This window comes from Melanaphis sacchari, unplaced genomic scaffold (assembly GCF_002803265.2).
Source record: "Melanaphis sacchari strain LSU unplaced genomic scaffold, SCAv2.0 Contig53_pilon_pilon, whole genome shotgun sequence".
Taxonomy (NCBI): Eukaryota; Metazoa; Arthropoda; class Insecta; order Hemiptera; family Aphididae; genus Melanaphis; species Melanaphis sacchari.
The window spans coordinates 1,203,520-1,222,756 of NW_020271371.1; the positions used below are offsets into that span (position 1 = coordinate 1,203,520).

Below are 19,237 nucleotides of genomic sequence, written 5' to 3' on the forward strand. Positions count from 1 at the left end.
AATATAGTACATTGGATATACCACTGCTATCATCTCGTTGAAAAATGCTGACGAGCAATTTATAATCTCGCTCCTAGGAGGGACCATAAATGCCCCAGATCTCCTCAACAGCGTAAGTTTTCGTATACCTTTTTTCTTGCCCAGAAATCATTCTCTCTTCTAAATACCAACCCACAATCGTCCCATGTACATAACCATCCCTTACATAGAATGCTTCGTAATTTAAATAGAATTTATTTTGTTTTGATTTCAATATTTAAATAAATACGTTAGTAATAAGTTGCTGAAAATAGTAGTATACTACCATTTAATTTATATTGAGTTGTTCTGTGTTAATATTTATTTTATATTACTATTATTGTAAACTAAATTTAGTTTGTAAATCTAAAATTGCCGATTGGCGTTTAAAAATAAATAAATTAATGTATGTATTAATATTACTGTTAGTCATACATTTTGCTAATAATATTATGATAGGTTGATTTAATTTTATCCGTAAAAATTGTATATATTTATTAAATTATTAATTCTTAATCATTATAATAAAAGTAAACATACCATATTGTATTATTATTTAAAATTTTAAATTAACACCACCAAATTATTAAACAGTGTAAATAGATTTATAATATAAATAGGTAAAACTGCTTAAAATTAATCTAAGTGTATATTTAGGAAAACAAATTGCATATAGTAAAACGCATCGTATACGTAAATATTTTGAAAACCACTAATAAATTTTTTAAATTATAACAAAATAATAAATTAGCATTGTTATGCATCGTTGAAATGTGTAATTTTATCTTAATTTGTGATTCAAATATTTATGAAAATAATTCCGAGTAAAAATTTCTTGAATTCTGGATTTCAGTATTAACTACTGAAGAATAAAATTGTATTAAATTTCTAAACCTTAGTTATACAAATTGAAGACTTTATAAATTTTTACTACAAAATAATTTACAAATTTCCATAAATTTGTCAATTTTTTTCAAATGATTATAAAAAAACCATGCCTATTTGTCTTTAATATTTTTTAATTAATATATGAACAGTTTATGAAAATCCTTATATTACATTTTTAAGATTTTAACCAAGCAAAAACATTTTTATAGACATAAAAATAAAATAAATTTTAACCTCAAAGTACTTATAGTTATACAAATGTATAAAAAATGATTATAAAAGCACTTGATGACAAATTCAAATTTTTACGGTTATTAGTTTTTAAATTATAACAAAATAAAAAAATCAATTTTATCAAAAACTGATTTGTGTAAAAAATTTCGTTTTTTTTTAATTTTATATTTTTGGTTTTTCCCTATTATCAAAAGAAATACAGTCAATTTTTACTTTTGAAGTTCTAACTAATTTCAATTTTCTACTAGGAACTACTCCCAAAGTTTCTAATTGAACCATTTTTACTAACTCGAAAGGTAATATCAGATGTGTCAACAACACATTATTGTTAATCTAATATATTCATCACTCTACTTACAATCTTGAATTTAAACTTAAATATTAGCTAATGAGAAAAAATGTAATATATTCGAATAAATGGTCAAAGATGAATATGATAATCGATCAAACGACAGAAAAATGATTGAGGTGTGGAGTGTAGTATGTACACCCGTAAACCAAATATGATGGTAGTAATGCTGTGTAACAATAATCCTGTGAAATACGGCCTGAGTTAGAATCCAGAAATTATACTTGAAATTATATCATTTCCGACGAAATCACCACTGAGAAATTTCCTTAATCGATTTATTCTAAAATGGCACATACATATATACTCCCTAAACATGATTTTTATGAAAAGTATAAACACATTTTCATTATATAATCTACAATTTTAAATACTAATATTCAACTATTTAAACTAGACATTGAATTATGAGCTTATTAATGTCATTTTTAATAACAATTCCAATAATTTTTTATAAGTTAATAAACGACATAATTATATTTAAAAATGTTGTAAATATATATATAAACATATAAACATATAATTATATAATATACAAGGTAAATATCCAGTATTATGTATAAATGTATTGGTAGTAAAAATAAAATATCAAACATAATTTTGTAATCCGATCGATGCAATCAGTACCATAAGTTTAGTGAAATATTAAAACTCGTTTATTAACCTCGTAAAAATTTTTTTACAGATATTTTTTCTTTCTAAAAAAAATTAAATTATAAATAACGATCTAACTGAAAACTTGAAAACTTAAAATATCTGCAACAATTACAGTTCAGTGAATTTATTCAAAAATTAACAAATACTACAAACCGATCAAAAACGTTGAAACATATTAATAATATGCCCCATACAGAACATTATAACATAAAATACAATATGTATATAAAAACATCACACTGCAACTTCTAGACTCTAAAATCTAGAGTCTAATCTAGAAAATATTATACTGTATTTGTGTTGGTTTAACTATTTAATCTAAAAACATAATAACAGTGGATTCAACTTTTAACAAAATTATCTTTTAAAAAGAACCTATTTAATTTAATAATAAGTATTAAATTACAAGTAATGCTCATACTCCCTAAACTTTGTCTTACAGTTAGATCACAGTTAAAGAAATGTTTGAAGAAAAAATAAAATATTAAATTAAAATTTGACATTTTACCTTCATAAATTAAATTATGTTTTACAATATACAACTTGAATTTTAATGTTTCGTGTGTCAAAAATGGTTATAAGCTACTGAAAATAAATAAAACATCTAAGATGTAATGTAACAGGAAAAATGCATATTAATGGTTTTATACAACTTTTTACTCGGAAAATAAAATTCGTATCAGACTAAATGAACTAAATTGTTAAATATAGGTACAATTTACAACATACATATTTTTTGTAAGTACTAGATAAAATAGATACAATATTTTTCTTTTTTTTAATCCAATAAAAAAATATAAATTATTATTTTTCATATTCCAAAATTATGTTTATGTAAATATGTATATTCCAAATGCTGAGCGTTTAATGTTCGATTTCCTTCACTCACTTCAATTTCAACTAATATTATAAATTTATTTATCACCCAATTTTTTTTCTTTTAAGAAAGTTTATTTTATTTTAAAAAAATTTCTGATACAATCTCAGTTTACTTCAGTGTTTCATATTTTATAAATATTAAATTATTATAATAATATGTGTTACTTATACTAAATTTGAAAGTTTTTGATGTTTAATTTACTCATATAAACCACACATGTTCATATATAATTTATACTGAAATGTCGTTTTCTTACATGTTTCTGAAAAATTGTGGTTTTATTTCAATCAACTCTCCGAAGTCACTTTAAAAATAACAAACTACTTCAATGGTAGGGTATCTTAGTATGTAAGAATTCAAAATTTTAAAATATATTCATAAATAGTTCTTAATTCTGTATAATAATATGCGAAGTAAACATTTTTGACCACTTTTACTCAACAAAAAAAAATGTTTTCGAATCCAAACCTACAAAAAAAATGTATACAAAATTTAAATTTTATAATCTTTATAGGTTACGAAAAAAATATTGGAAAACTTTACTACCCTCAAAAGTTTTGTCTGAAAAGCAATTAAAATCAGCACTTGCATACATAAATTTTACTAAAATAAATAAAAGTATGATAAAAATAATAAAATATTTAAAAAAAATCATATTCGATAAATTTAACTGAGATTTATATATCAGATGTTTGTTTTTATATTTCTCAATAAATAAATTTCCAAAAGACTTATCCGTTAAATTACAAAAACTATATTCTTTTAAACTGCCAAAAATTAAAAGACCATTTTGTTTATATTTAAAATTACCAATCAAAGAATAAAAAAGTTCAAATCTTTTCTTCAAAAAAAAAAAAAAGTCAAAATAAGATAAAAATTAAAAAATACTTATTTATATTAAACAAAACTATAACCTTTTATTTTATTTAGTTGAAATTACGCCAGTTGTTAATACCTACGTATTTAAATCACTTAAATCACTTACGTACATTTGTCATAAATCACAATCATTTTCAGTGAACTTACAATAATATCTCCTTTCTCCGTAAATGATATAGACAGTCTCATTTTTATAAATATTATTTTAACATAAAATCTACATTCTTTATACGAAGAAATGGATGAATATGACACTAATATGAAATATAATATGAAAATGTCAACTAATGATCTAGTTGCCAAAGATTTATGTTAATAAGAAAAAAAATAATATTAAATATAAACCTTTTTTTTTCATAGGCTTTATACATTTATTATTATCTCTCCTACTATTCCATACGAGATTATTATAATAATTAATATTGCTTTGAAATTTAAAATATATCAAATATTGTATTAACAACTTAAGTATTACTTCATCCAATAATACACATTTTGCGAGCACATAATTCATTAAGTGTACGCTAAATAAATAGAAAATCTGTCAATTTACCTACTAATAATGAATACCCTAATGTGGTTATGCAAATTATAACTCACACATAACCTTTTGTGCAGAATTTTTAACAATAACAATAAAAACAGTATATTCTCGTTTAAGAGTTTAAAATCATTTATTATGTGTGTGTATATATATATATATATATATATATATAGCTGATAATTGTAAAATTATTATTCTTCAAAGCTGTTTTATATAAAAACGTAACCTCCCAATCAGCATAAAAATCATATTAACTTTTTATATTCAAACATGCTCTTTGTTTGTATTACTAAACGTATAAATATACTTCGTACATCAAGTAAACAGAAAAACTATAACTGTGCTAAAGTGTGAGGTTTTTATATATAAATATAGATATACATAGCGTTTTTATACTGTACTGCAAAAAATACGACTACGGAATTTAACATAACTTTGTAACTCGTATGTAAAAAATATAAGTGATTAAAATTTTTAACTTTTCAAAAACATACATTTAGGCACACACGTATTTTTTTTTTTTTTTTGCACCACATACTTAATGTTGTATTGATAGTGATCAATTATTTATTTTGTTTATTATTGTATTTACCATACTCATATAAAATTGTAATATATTTTTAAGTAATAATTACAATATAACAGTTATTCAGGTGGAATAATCCAATTTAATCGAACAGTAAATACTAAATACAGTTGTTCAGCATAGTTTTTAAATAACAAAAAACATTTTTTGTATGCTTTTATAAATATTTATAAGCAACCATTATTTTACTTATATTATTTAAGATAAAATAATTAAACTATTTAGATGAATTTAAAACTTTTTACGTGATATTTTGACTCAAACTTTTAGTGTATTGATGAAAATTAAAACATTCAACTCTATGCTATATTTTTAAATTACCTCTTGTCTTATAAAATTCCGCGCAGGTCATCAAAAGCAGAGTTGTTTTGTTTAAAACATTTTGTTTTAAACACATGTTTAAAACAACTAAATATAACAAATTTGAATTTGTTTATCATTTAAAACAATTGAATAAAACAACAGAAAAAACAAGTGTTTAAAACAAAAAAAAAGAAAGACAATTATTACTTAGTTTTAATTTTCTTAAAAATTTTTATTTTATCAGACCACATATAATTAAATTTATATTTCAAATTTTATGCAATTTGTGAAACAACCTGGTGTTTATTTTTTCAAGAAATTTTTAGCAGATAGGAAAAAGTTAAAACTTTAAAATGATGTCCATAAACATTCGTATTTTCGAATTATAAAATATTTTTCATTTCAAAAACATCTAATGATGAGTTTAAGAGGAGAAAGTGCTAGTTGCCCCCCCCCCCCTATTGAGCCTAAGATAGTTTTTTTCTAAACGTAATAATTTTTTTTATAATTGACTCAATAAGAGTCTATTTTATAACAGTGTTGCCAATGTTGCCTAATCAAAATATCTCAATCTAAATTTTTAATTACATTGACTTTTTTCGACTTCAAATAATAAACATATTTTAAATTTTAAAACTATTTTAAACAGCACAAAAAAAACGTGTTTTTAACAATAAAAACATGTTTTTGATTTTTTTCGAACTCTGAATTTAAAAGTAATTAAACGAATAATCATTTTATTTTTACTAAAATTACTGTTAATAAACAAGTACTTAGTTATAAATAAGATCGAGAATCTCGATCTTAATAACACTTTAAGGAATTCTCGAGACAGCTTTTGAAAATGGATGCGAAATCTATTTATTTTTTTTTCAGATAAAAAAAAAATATTCATCACGGAAACAACACTCCACAAAAATAATACAGATCGCAAATATTAAAGTATAACTCAGTTAATAAACTCTTACAATTAATTGTTTTCAGGTCTTAAATGCCCATGAAAACAATCATAAATAAGTATTATCGAAATATACTCAATTTATTTAGCGTTTATAAAATTAAAATTTTTCAAATTCTTATCTGAAACTATAATTTAAAAACAAATATAAAAATCAAAATAAATTTATTTTAACAAACAAAAAGTTACAAATGGTATTATATGTTATTTAAATAAACAATTTCATTTCACTATATTTTCAATAGCTAATAATTATTTATAAGTATGATCTCTTTAGAGTATCACAATTGTATCCTTTCCATTTATATAGAGCCTTTTTTGTAACGATTTTACTGAAATAAAAATTTTATTTTGAAAATACACGTTATTATACAACCAATAGCTTATTTACTTCGTTCAGAATCTAAAGTAAACGAAAAATATATACTTAAAAAAATATGACAGTGCACAACAGACAAAAAAATTATCTTGAATGTTTTTTCCGGGTCCACGCTAATGGAATATCAATTAGATGCGATTCGGACAAAGGCTGCTGAATGGCGATAAATTCGGAAAACACTGGCCAATTTTCACAAAAGCGTGTAATCAATTCAATATATTGTTATTTCCCTGAAAAAACTTTTTACTTTTGCCTTGCATATAATCTACTTCCTGATGGCAATAATTTGTAAATGGTCGTCACCGGTAAAGAACCATCATGGACGATAGTCTTGGAAGTGGTCCAAAGACCTTTTTTGTAGACTGTCTGACGATAACACCATCGTCGCCACCATCGTTGGCGACTACAGACGGTGGAAAAATATCGATCCAAATAATCGCGCCGTGAACAGATGCGGAAAATTGGATAGCTCCGCCCCTGAACGTGCCCTAAGCGTTGGCCAATAAAATAAAACCAAAAGACAATTTCTAGTCACGTTATGTGGAACTAACACGATAGGTCTTATGTACAAGATGTATATGCATAAATATAATATATATATACGGCGCGTGGTGGACAAGCATAGGGTACTATAAAAGGCAGATTGAATTTTACATAGCTGTTTCTAGTTTCTACATCCTACTCTAAATCACCATCATTCTATTAACTGAGGAATCGAATAAAATATATATATATACCTACCTACTTTAAACTTTGAAAATACAAATACGACCATGGACCACCAAAGTTACAATCCACTTAATATTAAGATACCTATACATTAATCAATGTAAAAATAAAATTATACGTTTCATAAAACATATTGTGAAGTTATAATAGTTACAATATATTTTATTCACTATAAACTAGCAACGTTATTAATAAGAAAACAAATTTAACAATGTTTATGGTCAAAATGAATAATTTTTACTTTAAACATATAAAAAAAATTACATATTGTGCATCTTATAAACGAATTTGTGATTTAATTTATCATATGACTAACTGATACTGTTTTAATAAATAATCACTCAGTTAAATTAAAATTTTCGTTTATTAGATATTAATAGAAAGCCATAATTTTTCATAAAGTTTGAATATAGTTGATAAATCCTTCCAATAACCTGCAGAAAATTATAAACCAACGGATTATAGTCTAGCTTACAATAATATCGTTGTATGATGCGAGTTATATAATTAATGTTTTCGAATAACGAGATGAAACATAAAATAACTTTACACTTTTGTTATTGAATTTACCGTCAAAAATATTGTATTAACTATAAATTACGTGGATTCCCAATTTTTCACTGAAATTACAGTAGGTGTAATTTACTAAAACTATTTTAGTATCAATAATCAATGTTGACCTATGACCTATTGTGTTATTATAGATATAAAATTAATATTTATAACATGCAAACAATAATTTGCACTATAATATTTTTTTTCATAAATATTATTAAAATAAAATCGTACTTATAATAAATTAAACATTAATTTTCGTGATCAAATTATGTAATTTAAATTTGTATTATTTACTTTTTTATCACACAATACGTCGACTATATAAAAATATTTCATTCAAAAATTACAGTTTCACTTAATGTGAAACTAAAAAATTAATTACATACATGTGAATATCATTATATAGAACATAAAAATAAACTATACTGATACTATTAAATAAAACCTAATCATGTATTTTCAAAATATTTACGTACATGTAAGTAAATTGGTATTTTTTGATCGTTTTACAGGGGCTAGTTACATAAATAGGTTGCATCGTTAACGACCATTAACAGATCTCTTTCAAATAAAAAAAAAAAAAACAATTCTTCTACAAAACAATAATGACGTGCCACATTAAAGATAATAATTTGTAGCTCTTACATTCACAGAATTTATTACGTAGAATGCTTCAACTATTTAAACCGAAGTATTAACATTTGAATACCTACAAAAATTAAATACCAAAAACACTTTATCTTTATTACTAACTTATTTAGCGTTTCCGTTTTAACTCATTACATACTTCACTAGCAGACAAAACCAAACTAAAAATGATTGTAAATATTGTTATAAAAATGAATCATTTTAATATAGTTTTTTTATAGGTGTAATAATATTATATAGTTTGATCTATAATGTCTTACCTTTACTGTTACATTGAAATAACAATTGATCCAAATTATTTGTCAACTCCAATCTAAAAATAATAATAATAATATATTTATTGTAAATACAATTTGCGTTTATTAACAGCGAACGATTTATTATTTATTTAGTACATAAACTAAATGATATAATTGCTAGTCTATATTACATTTTATAAATATAATTTTATTATGTTAAATATTCATATAATGTGCACACCTACATAACCAGTTGAAATATTAACACCATTTTTAACAATTTGGTAACAATTCACAATTTACTTAATGTATTTTTAATTCACTGAAATATTCACAGAAAAATGTCTGATTTCTTTATCATGACATGTATGTTAAAATTCACAATAAAAAAAAATATGAATATTGTGCGTGACAAATATATAAATCATATTTATAACATCATACAAATAAAATTTAAAATTAATTAAGTGTATTAAAGTCTATGAATCTTAAAAGTAGTATTAAAATAATATCACACCACCAATATAACCATAATAGTATAATACATTTTATTAAAATTATGTTTGTAGACTTTATTTAATGTGTTAAGAATGTTAAGATTATAACATCACACCCTATTTTTAATAAATGTTAAAATATTATGGCACATTCGTGACAACATTTTCATATATAGTGGACACTGCTTATAAGACTCACATTGGAATCAGCACAAAGTGAAACTTATAAGCGAAGTGGAAAAAAAAAACAAAATACTTATGAATTTAATTTTATTATCTTACTTTTATTTTAATCTACTTAAATATATATATATATATATATGTATATATATAGTATATACACATATTATATATTACTGTTATTAGTAAATAAATGAAAAAATTATGATTAAAATATTAAAATTATATTATTATATATTAATAAGAAATTATAAATTATGTATGTAGGTACACACTTATTATTTATGAAAAATTTTTGTAATTCTGATTTGTATTGATTTATGTTCTAATATTCCGGAAATGGAATTTCTGAAACTTTTCGACATTTCTTATGTAATTTTTGAAAACAAATTAATTTCTAAATTTTAACCAAAAATATTTATTTTGTATCATTTTTTTTACGAAATTTGAGTAATATAACCGAATTTTTTGTAGTATATTTGGATACGTCCGGATCATTACAGACGATTTTGAATCTAGCGACTGAATCTTATATTCTTGAGTTTTATAAGCGGCATCTACTCTATCTAAAAATTCGATAATATTTTTTGTTTTCTTTATTAAAAATCTATAAAATAGTTAAACATAAACTAACCTTTTATTTGATCAAAATATGAATTATAAGAGTTTATTTTTTTGATATCTTGTTTGATAAAAGTTTATAAGAAGTATCCTATTTACAAAAAACAAAATCTTTAATAATAAATCTTTTCAATATATATTAATATAAATAATTAAGTTTAAATTGTATTTAAGAAGCTTAGAAATTTTCTGAACATACTATAATATTATTATATATTATATTAGGTAGGTATATATTATGATAGAATATATATTTTAATGAAAGAAAAAGTATATGTATGAATATATGTATGTTGCTGTTTAAGTACTAAAATTTTAACTACCAAAGTCAAAAATTGACTAGTTAGACCATTTTTATTGATATTTAATATAATTTGTATAATACGTATTAAACTTCAAAATTTAATAAAATTTACTGTTTTAAAAATTCACTTATCTAAAATAATATTATTTAATCATCTATATTTTTGATAATCTTCCAATGAAAAATGATCGTCAACATTAAAATAATATTTAACGTTGAAGAATAAAACAATCATAATCACGTACACTTTTATAGCAAAATTATATCTCATTAATTTCTTTAATGTTTAACGGAACGCTTAAAAATAGATTCGTAGGATCGAAGATAATAAAGTTAGAATATATTTACTGTTTTTGTAAAAACATTAAAAAAAATAAATAAAACTTTTTTCTGCTTTTTAAAAATTTATTTATTTTTCGAATTCTTATTTAATGACACAGTATGAATTTTGAAAAAAAATGTCACTGAGAAAGTCCGACAATATAAGTAGGTCACCAGAGACACATATAAACAAAACTCTCTCACAGCTATAGCCACCTCTTCACCATTATATTTAAAAATACCCCAGAGACTATTTCGCTTGATCGAATTATCGAATTGTTCACGGTTTGCAATTTGCAGTGACTTTTATTTCTAACATTTTTCTCCGTCTTTTATCTGTCGACCTATCTTTATCATTACACAAATTAATATGCATCATTTCATTTGCTTTTTTAAATGTGGTAGAATGTGTCACAGATTGTGAAAATTGCATGATTAGCTTATTTGAATTGATTATAAAAATAAAACGCTTTTTTCAATACTTAAAACTCAACTTTAACCCATCAACCAGTTTATTTACTTAATTTATTATACATATAATTTTAATTACTGCAAACGAATCGTTTCAGGGATGTACTTCAGATAATCGGTCGATTTGCATTACTTGAATTGGAGGTAATGTGACCCGACCCATACTTTTTTATTAAAACACCCAGATATATGGCATTGTAGGATCGGTGGAACATGACGCATACCTACTTCTAAAATACGTTCACTGCGCATTTCAAAATTACTGCTATACTTCCGCAACGGTGGTAAAATAAGAACGTACTTTGATCTTACTAGCGTATTATAATATTAATTATATAGACTGAAACAATGATCTAAGGATATAACCACTCATATCTACTAACCATATATAACATATATAATCTATATCAACCGGAAACTGAATCGTGGACAACCTTAGATAACCTAACCCAGATTGCTCTTGGAGGACATACGTATATCTCCGACCACCAATCCATAACACTATATAGCAAACACAGAATGATCTTCGTCCTTTATAACAAAAGTCCAGTCCCACATATAATCTATTTCTGTTTGCATTTTTGTAAGAAAAACTTTCTGACAATGTATATTGTTTAAAAACTATGTTGGTTACTACAGTTTATAAATATAACAATGATGATAACAAATCAAGGAAATTTTATAAACAATATAATATACAAAAAATGTGTATGTAAAGTGATTCATCAAACATGTTCTACACTCTTTTTATTCTTTAATAATACATTTATTCAAATTTTCAGCTACACTTAAACACTATATTTTCTTAATTTTTTTTATTATTTAACGTTATAATACAAACTTATATTTTTTTTCAAATAAGAACCTACTTCGTTAATGTAAACAATTGGCAGTAAAAAAGGGTTATACTTATTTGAAAAAATTGATTATAATTTCCATAGAATATTCTTTAAATGATATAAAAAAATATGAATATTTAGAAATATGATCTTAAAATTTACTTAAAATTCCAAAAATTATAATTTTAATAAATTCATCATTAAAAAATAAAAATAGAATGATCATGCTTGTTGAATTACATATCACAATCAACTGTAATTTATTTATTTAAGTTGTAATATTAAAATTGCTAAATTTAAACTATAAGATAATGTAATTAATAATTATATTTTAAAATAAATTAATATATGTATATTTACATAAAACCTATGAGTAACAGTTATACATACTAATGATATACATTTAAATTTAAAAATAAAATTGTTTGTAAAATAATCACACATTAAAATAATAAATACTATTCACTATCATGCCTTTGTTCAGTAATAGCATCTTATTTTTATTACTATTATTATTATTATTATTATTATTATTATTATTATTATTAAACCAATAGGATATACCACAGTGACGGACAAAAGTCAGTTTATCGTAAAAATATACAATAATAATTATATAAAATCAAATCAAATCATAAATAATAACACGTTATATCAACATTTGAAGAAAAAAAAACATGGTTTTGTGTATAATAATAATTGATCTATTATACCACCATAGTGCATATAATACATTTGCTAAAACAATTCTGTAATGAAATATTTTCAGTTACTAGTAACCCTATATTTTCTCAAATATTTATGATGGAAACGTATTTTAATGGAAATAAGAATCAAAACTAATTTGTATTTGGTGGAAAATGATAACATTTCTTTAGCAGAATCCGGCATCATCTTCTCAACTCTACTTTTATCCGAAAGGTATGAAATGTGTCCTTAAGATTTTATTACAGACGTTTCTAGGATTTATCACTTGAAAACGTGAATTGTGAATGGTTAATAATATCAAATCAAATCAAGATAAAATATTTCATTCATCTCTTCTCCTAAAATCATAACGCTGATAGTACACCACCATTTTACGAAATGTGTCAGATAAGTCTACCAAAGAACGTATATTTGATAGTAAAAAAAATTCCACATCCAGATTCTGCGACAGATGATAAAATATTACGTTCAAGTACGTAACATTTGATGATCCTGTACAGAAAAACAATACCAGTGTCGAAAATCATAAAAACATTGCAGTGCACTCGCTCTGTTGTATTAATGTGTTTTCAACACAGTTCTGCGAATAATGAGGTCCTTGGATAACTCTTTACACATGTGATCATACTTAGTCAGATATAGGCTGTAAACCACGATAGAATTCGTTTATACCCCTCTACAGCTTTAACATATCACTCTTTTTTGCTGAAACAAAAGTCCTAAGCTTTTGATGTTTCACACAATTTTGTGAGCATTAATTGACACGGATGGTGTGAATAATAATTATATATTTATTTAAAAAATATATGCATCATAAAAAATTACTTTTTTGTTTTATTTTTACTTATTTATTTATTTATTTTTTTTTTTTTTAAGTTAACAATCTATACTATATACAAAATAGGAAAATATAATTACAGATGCAACAGCATTTTTATTTACAGAATAAAATGAAGAAAGAAACCATCCAAAAATGGAACCTAACGTGATTATATTTTATTATATACTTATTTGAGTAAGTCTCTGTACCATTGACATTTCAAACAGCACGTTGGATTTCCAGAAAAAAATGTATACAAAAAAGAAAAAATTGTAGAAATTGAGTGTGTAAATAATCGCGAGTGGAATCTGGAGTAGTGTTTGGAGGTTATTAATCGCACTGTTTTGATTTTCAGACCATTATAGACATAGGCGTAACTAGACCTTAAAGTTAGGGGGCTTCAGCCCTAGAATTTTTATTATAAGTAAATTAAGTGGGAGGCTCTGCCCCCCATACCCCCCCAAACACCTTACATTCATTGATTATACATATAATATGAATGTAAATTAATATTTATGAGTTTTAACGCCAAACTATAATAATTATCAATATTTTGGATTTTTAAGCTGAGTTTTCTACAGTCCTTTTGATACTTGCTTGTTTGTTTTTTATTCCACATTTAGCGATATCAAAAACATTAAATTCGGGTATTGATATACAGAAATAAAAATTAACGGCTTAATAACATGGAACAAGGCAAATGTAACGAACGACATATGATGCGCGAATTATTAATTAATTTTACGAATCCAATGAAAGATTAAACGATATGAGTTTTGACATACTTCATTATTCCCTCTGAAATCACAAGCTAAATAAATAAAATATAATGCATACAAGATTCTTAACTCAATACTTGAATATTTCGTTTAAATCAAATGAAATACAATTATCTAACTATGAAAAAATAATGAAAAAGAAAGCCTTTTCTAAGCAGTGTATAAAAAAACATTTCTATGAATGTGGTTTTTTATAATAATTAAGAATAAAAGATTAAGCAAAATCAACCTTGTGATAATATAGGTACATATTATAATCATATCATACCGATAAATTTTAAAGTGTTCTGGGCATTAAACAATTTACCATAATACATTTAATGGACTAAAAATCTTTCCATACGGGTTGACAACATTAGTTTTGTGTTTCATATAAATACATTGCTACCCCGGTACGATGGATGACCAGGTTCCGATGGAAGTCACGAATTATAAACGCATAGAAAAAATATTTAATATCGTATAATATTTCTATAATTACAATCAAAATATACACCTTCTTGACAAGTTCTAGTTAGTTGTTAGTATTTTTAATTATTTTTGTATTTAAAACATAAATCGTTCAACTAATCGAAAAACATAAAATTAAATTATATTTTAATAAATGTTTTATTATAGGTACCTTGCATTTGAATTTATTTATATTACAGATGTAATATATAATATGTAATAAGTATACATAATAAAAGAGATTACTTCGTTTAATTAACAACCATACAATATTACACATAATATATGCACGAGCCACTACTGCACTTACAACGTACGTTTTTATAATCTATCATTATGTTTAGTAAATTTTTGTTATTCAAAATTAATTATAATTATACAATATTAACAGTTTCAATTATTGTAAAACAAAAGATTTGATAATAGTTAAAACTTATGAATTCAATTTAGAAATTTTATTTTATCACAAAATTGTAAATACAAACAACATCACATCACCTTTTTAAGACAATTTAATTTATAATCCATTTAAAAAAAAAAAAAAAAACAATTTATCTAAAAACTTGAACAAAAAAAAATATGATATAAATTTATCACCAAAGTTTGCATATTTTAAAAAATTGAAGCACTTTATACGAATTTTTTGTACATTTTTTATTTTTCTTAGATTAAAATATGTTTTTTCAAGATATATAGATTTATTTAACTAATTATAATATCTGAACTATATAAATCTAAATCATCATAAATATAATTTTCCGACTACAATATTTCAAACATAAAAACATTAAATTAATATTCTTTAAAAAATTGATATACCTTATCAATTCAATTATTGCAATACTCATGAGTTAAAACTATTTAATTAATATAAGAATTTAATTAAACCACTTTAAAATTATGATACATAAGATTGAAAAAAATTTAAAGTCAAAATCATTATACTATAGTATATTATACATTATTTATCGTAGTACATTGAACGCAACTGTTTTATTTCAGAAAAAGTTTTGAATTTCGTGTTTCATATTTTGAATTTGATTTTTGATAATTTCATTTAATTTATTATTGTTTTTTATTACCAAGATAGTTATTTAATTTATCTTAAAACATTGTAATAATATATAAAAGACATATTTTTAAATAAAAATTCACTATGAATAATTATTAGAACAAATTAGATTGGATTTAGATTATATTTAATATGATTGTATTCTATAGTTTATTTTAATCGCATCAATAATAGGTACTCAAGTTATGTTTTCAATTGGATAAAAAGGTATTAAAAATCGTTATTAAGAGTAAATAATAACAGAATAATCTATATATAATGCAATTAAAGTTAATGGATATGTAATAATAATTGATCCGGAGTAATTTTTTGACTAATAATCCACAATTTTAAGCAGTTTATAAACGAGATATGCTTATTATTCCAAAATGAAAACGAAACTTTAAAAGCTAATTTATGGGTTTTAATTACACATTCCACACGCTTTGACTTGGTAGTTAATACAGTTTAAATGCATCCATAGCCAATTTTATCCCAAACTTCATTAACAATATATCACGTACATACATATAATATGTAGCAAAAACAAATGTTTTACATTTTTAAATATTTAAGCCCTTCTACGTCTGTCATAGCCATTTCTTTTCAAAACTAATTCAAAATTTGAATTTTCTAACAACCACTTCAACACAAAAAATACGATAAATGTGTAACAGTAATTTACAATCCTGTAAAATAACAACTCCATAAAAATAACAATAAACATAAAATATTTATCTATATCTATTATTTTTTCTGTAACTATAAAACAACACAGTTCTTTTATTTTTCATTTAATTAACAAATACAGCAATCTTAGAGTATTAATGATATTTAATTATAAAACCAATATTATATTTTAATAATTTATTTGAGTTAATTTATTTGGATTTTTAGAAAGATTTGAATATTAATGCTTCAGTAATAAACAATTACAGTTATAACGAATTTTTCAGTAGGTATACTAATAAATTATGTATTTCTATTATTCAAAATGTATTGAAGTATTACTTTAAATCCATTTTAAATTGATTGTATAACTTACTTTTAATATTATTTTTTTATTATTAGTTAAAAAATCTATTTCATAAATTATACAAGAATGACAGTCGACAGACTTAGTGAAATGTAAATATTTTAAATAGTAATACAAGCCATTACGTTAGGTTTTTATACGTTTCTATTAGCGAAGTTTATAAATCTAAATTAAAAATCTATATAAATGTTTAGCAATATCATATTAATAACAACAATAGCTTATAAAAGTAATACTTTCATTACAATGAATACAAATAAAAATCAAGAAAAAAAATATTTGCAAAAAAAACACAAAAATATGTTTTTTATTTATGCACAAACAAACTAGAATAGTTGCTATCATAATAAATTAATACAAATAAAATAGAGAATTGTTTACTAAAAAAATATTAGTTTAATTTTACATTTATGGAACCAATTTAATAGTTTAATGAAAGTGTATAAAAAACAAATTTTTAAATTAAATATAATAAGCATTACGCTTAAAAACTTCGCAAGTCAGTAAAATATAGAATTATAATGTTAATAATTATAAGAAACTGTGCAATGTGTGTAATATAGTAGAAAGTTTCAGCAAAACCTCAAGTGAGCAATAATGATAAACTTAGTAGTAAACAAGTTTAACTTAGATTATTAGAACATATTTTGAATGGCATATTCTATGTAATACTAAACTTCAATAATTATAATTATAACCGAAAGACAAAATTACATTTACAAAACTGATCTTACTTAGAAATTAATATTGTTCATAAATTGATACCATAGTTTTTAATGTGTTAATAGCATTTATCCAAAATACCTTTATATCTCCTGAATAAAAATTAATACTTTTAAAGTAGATGATTGTATTTATATTATTTTATTATTATTTATTGTATGATATATTGATATGATATTGAAACGGATTTTGCTTACTAGCTTGAACAATATTGTATTATTATTTATTGACTTTGATAAATCCTTACATATTATATATACAAACAATGCGGTGAACCCCGAATAATCATTATAATTTGGGTCATTGTTAGATTATAATTTAAAATATATTTTGTATTCAAACACAAAACTTAAAATTACTGAATTATACAAATTTAATATCAAGTTATCTAAAAGAGATTGTTATTATTTTCTATTCAGTTAATTTCCTCTGTTCAAGCCTAATTTCTATGTAAAATACAATTTTCATAACTGCCAATAATTCAAAATAATTATCATGAATTATTTATAATATCAAAATTTTCCGTTTTTAATTTAAAATCTGAATGTATGTTGTGCATAGATACGCACAGCTACAATACATTAATTATATATGAACATAATATCATTACAAGATTGATTTAAAACGTACCCAACAAAATAATATGAATGGAAATTTTAGCATTATTGGTCCATTATTACTGTGAAATAATTAAAATCATATTGACAACAAAACAATAAATATTGCTAACAAAACGCATTTTTAACAATATTTTAACTGTAATATATTTATTTATTTTGTCGTAGGTCAATATACTTCTTTAATAAAACTACATAAATTTACTTGATATTTTTTTATTAAGTTTAATATGAATAATATTTTTATGCGTGAGAAAATCAAACAAGTAAAGTTGTTCTAATATAGTTTTGAATATAACGACAAAAATAAATTTACACAATGCAAATTAAAATATTCATACAAAAAAAAAAAAAAAACACAAAACAAAAACATTGCTAGTACAAGGGTCAATTTTAACTATTTTAAGTATGCAAAATATTTTCTCTTGAAAATTGATGATATATTTTTTTCTTGTAATTTCCGTATATTATTAAAGAATATTAATGAATAATACCATAAATCATTATTGATATTTCAAATATTCATAAATAAAAGTTTACAAAATACGTATAAGTATTAAAAAATGTCAGCAAACTTATCGAATTCTCTCTTTTACCCTGCATTGTCAACACAGCAAATTTTTAAAAATTTAGCAGCTAATCTAATCTTATAAGTTGTGTTGTAAGATTTAATATCGGATTTAATTTATACCAATCAGTTATTATTAAACTTAAAGTAAAAAACATCATATAACTTTGTACGTAAGGTTTTTCACGATATTTCAATTTTTATGTAAGTTATAAGTATGTAAAATATCAAAATTTAAAAATGCTCATTTATTGCAAAAAATAAAATATCATAAAAAACCCTATGTAAAACTTCAATAATGCTTTTATTTATCTTAACATAAAGTTTTACGATAGATCAATTCATTTTTATATTAGAAAGATAACAACCCGAGATTTATTTTGCTAAACGCAAATTTTCCATA

General features: G+C 22.9%; 1 protein-coding gene across 1 annotated transcript in view; it reads right to left on the reverse strand.

The window, feature by feature from the left end:
- The window catches only part of LOC112599610 (glutamate receptor ionotropic, NMDA 2B), a 265,062-nt gene that overhangs the window by 225,930 nt on the left and 19,895 nt on the right, over positions 1 to 19,237 (reverse strand). Inside the window, exon 2 of the mRNA XM_025346582.1 lies at positions 8,871 to 8,923. The gene's annotated coding sequence lies outside the window, so the exon portion shown is untranslated. The remainder of the gene's footprint in view (positions 1 to 8,870; positions 8,924 to 19,237) is intronic.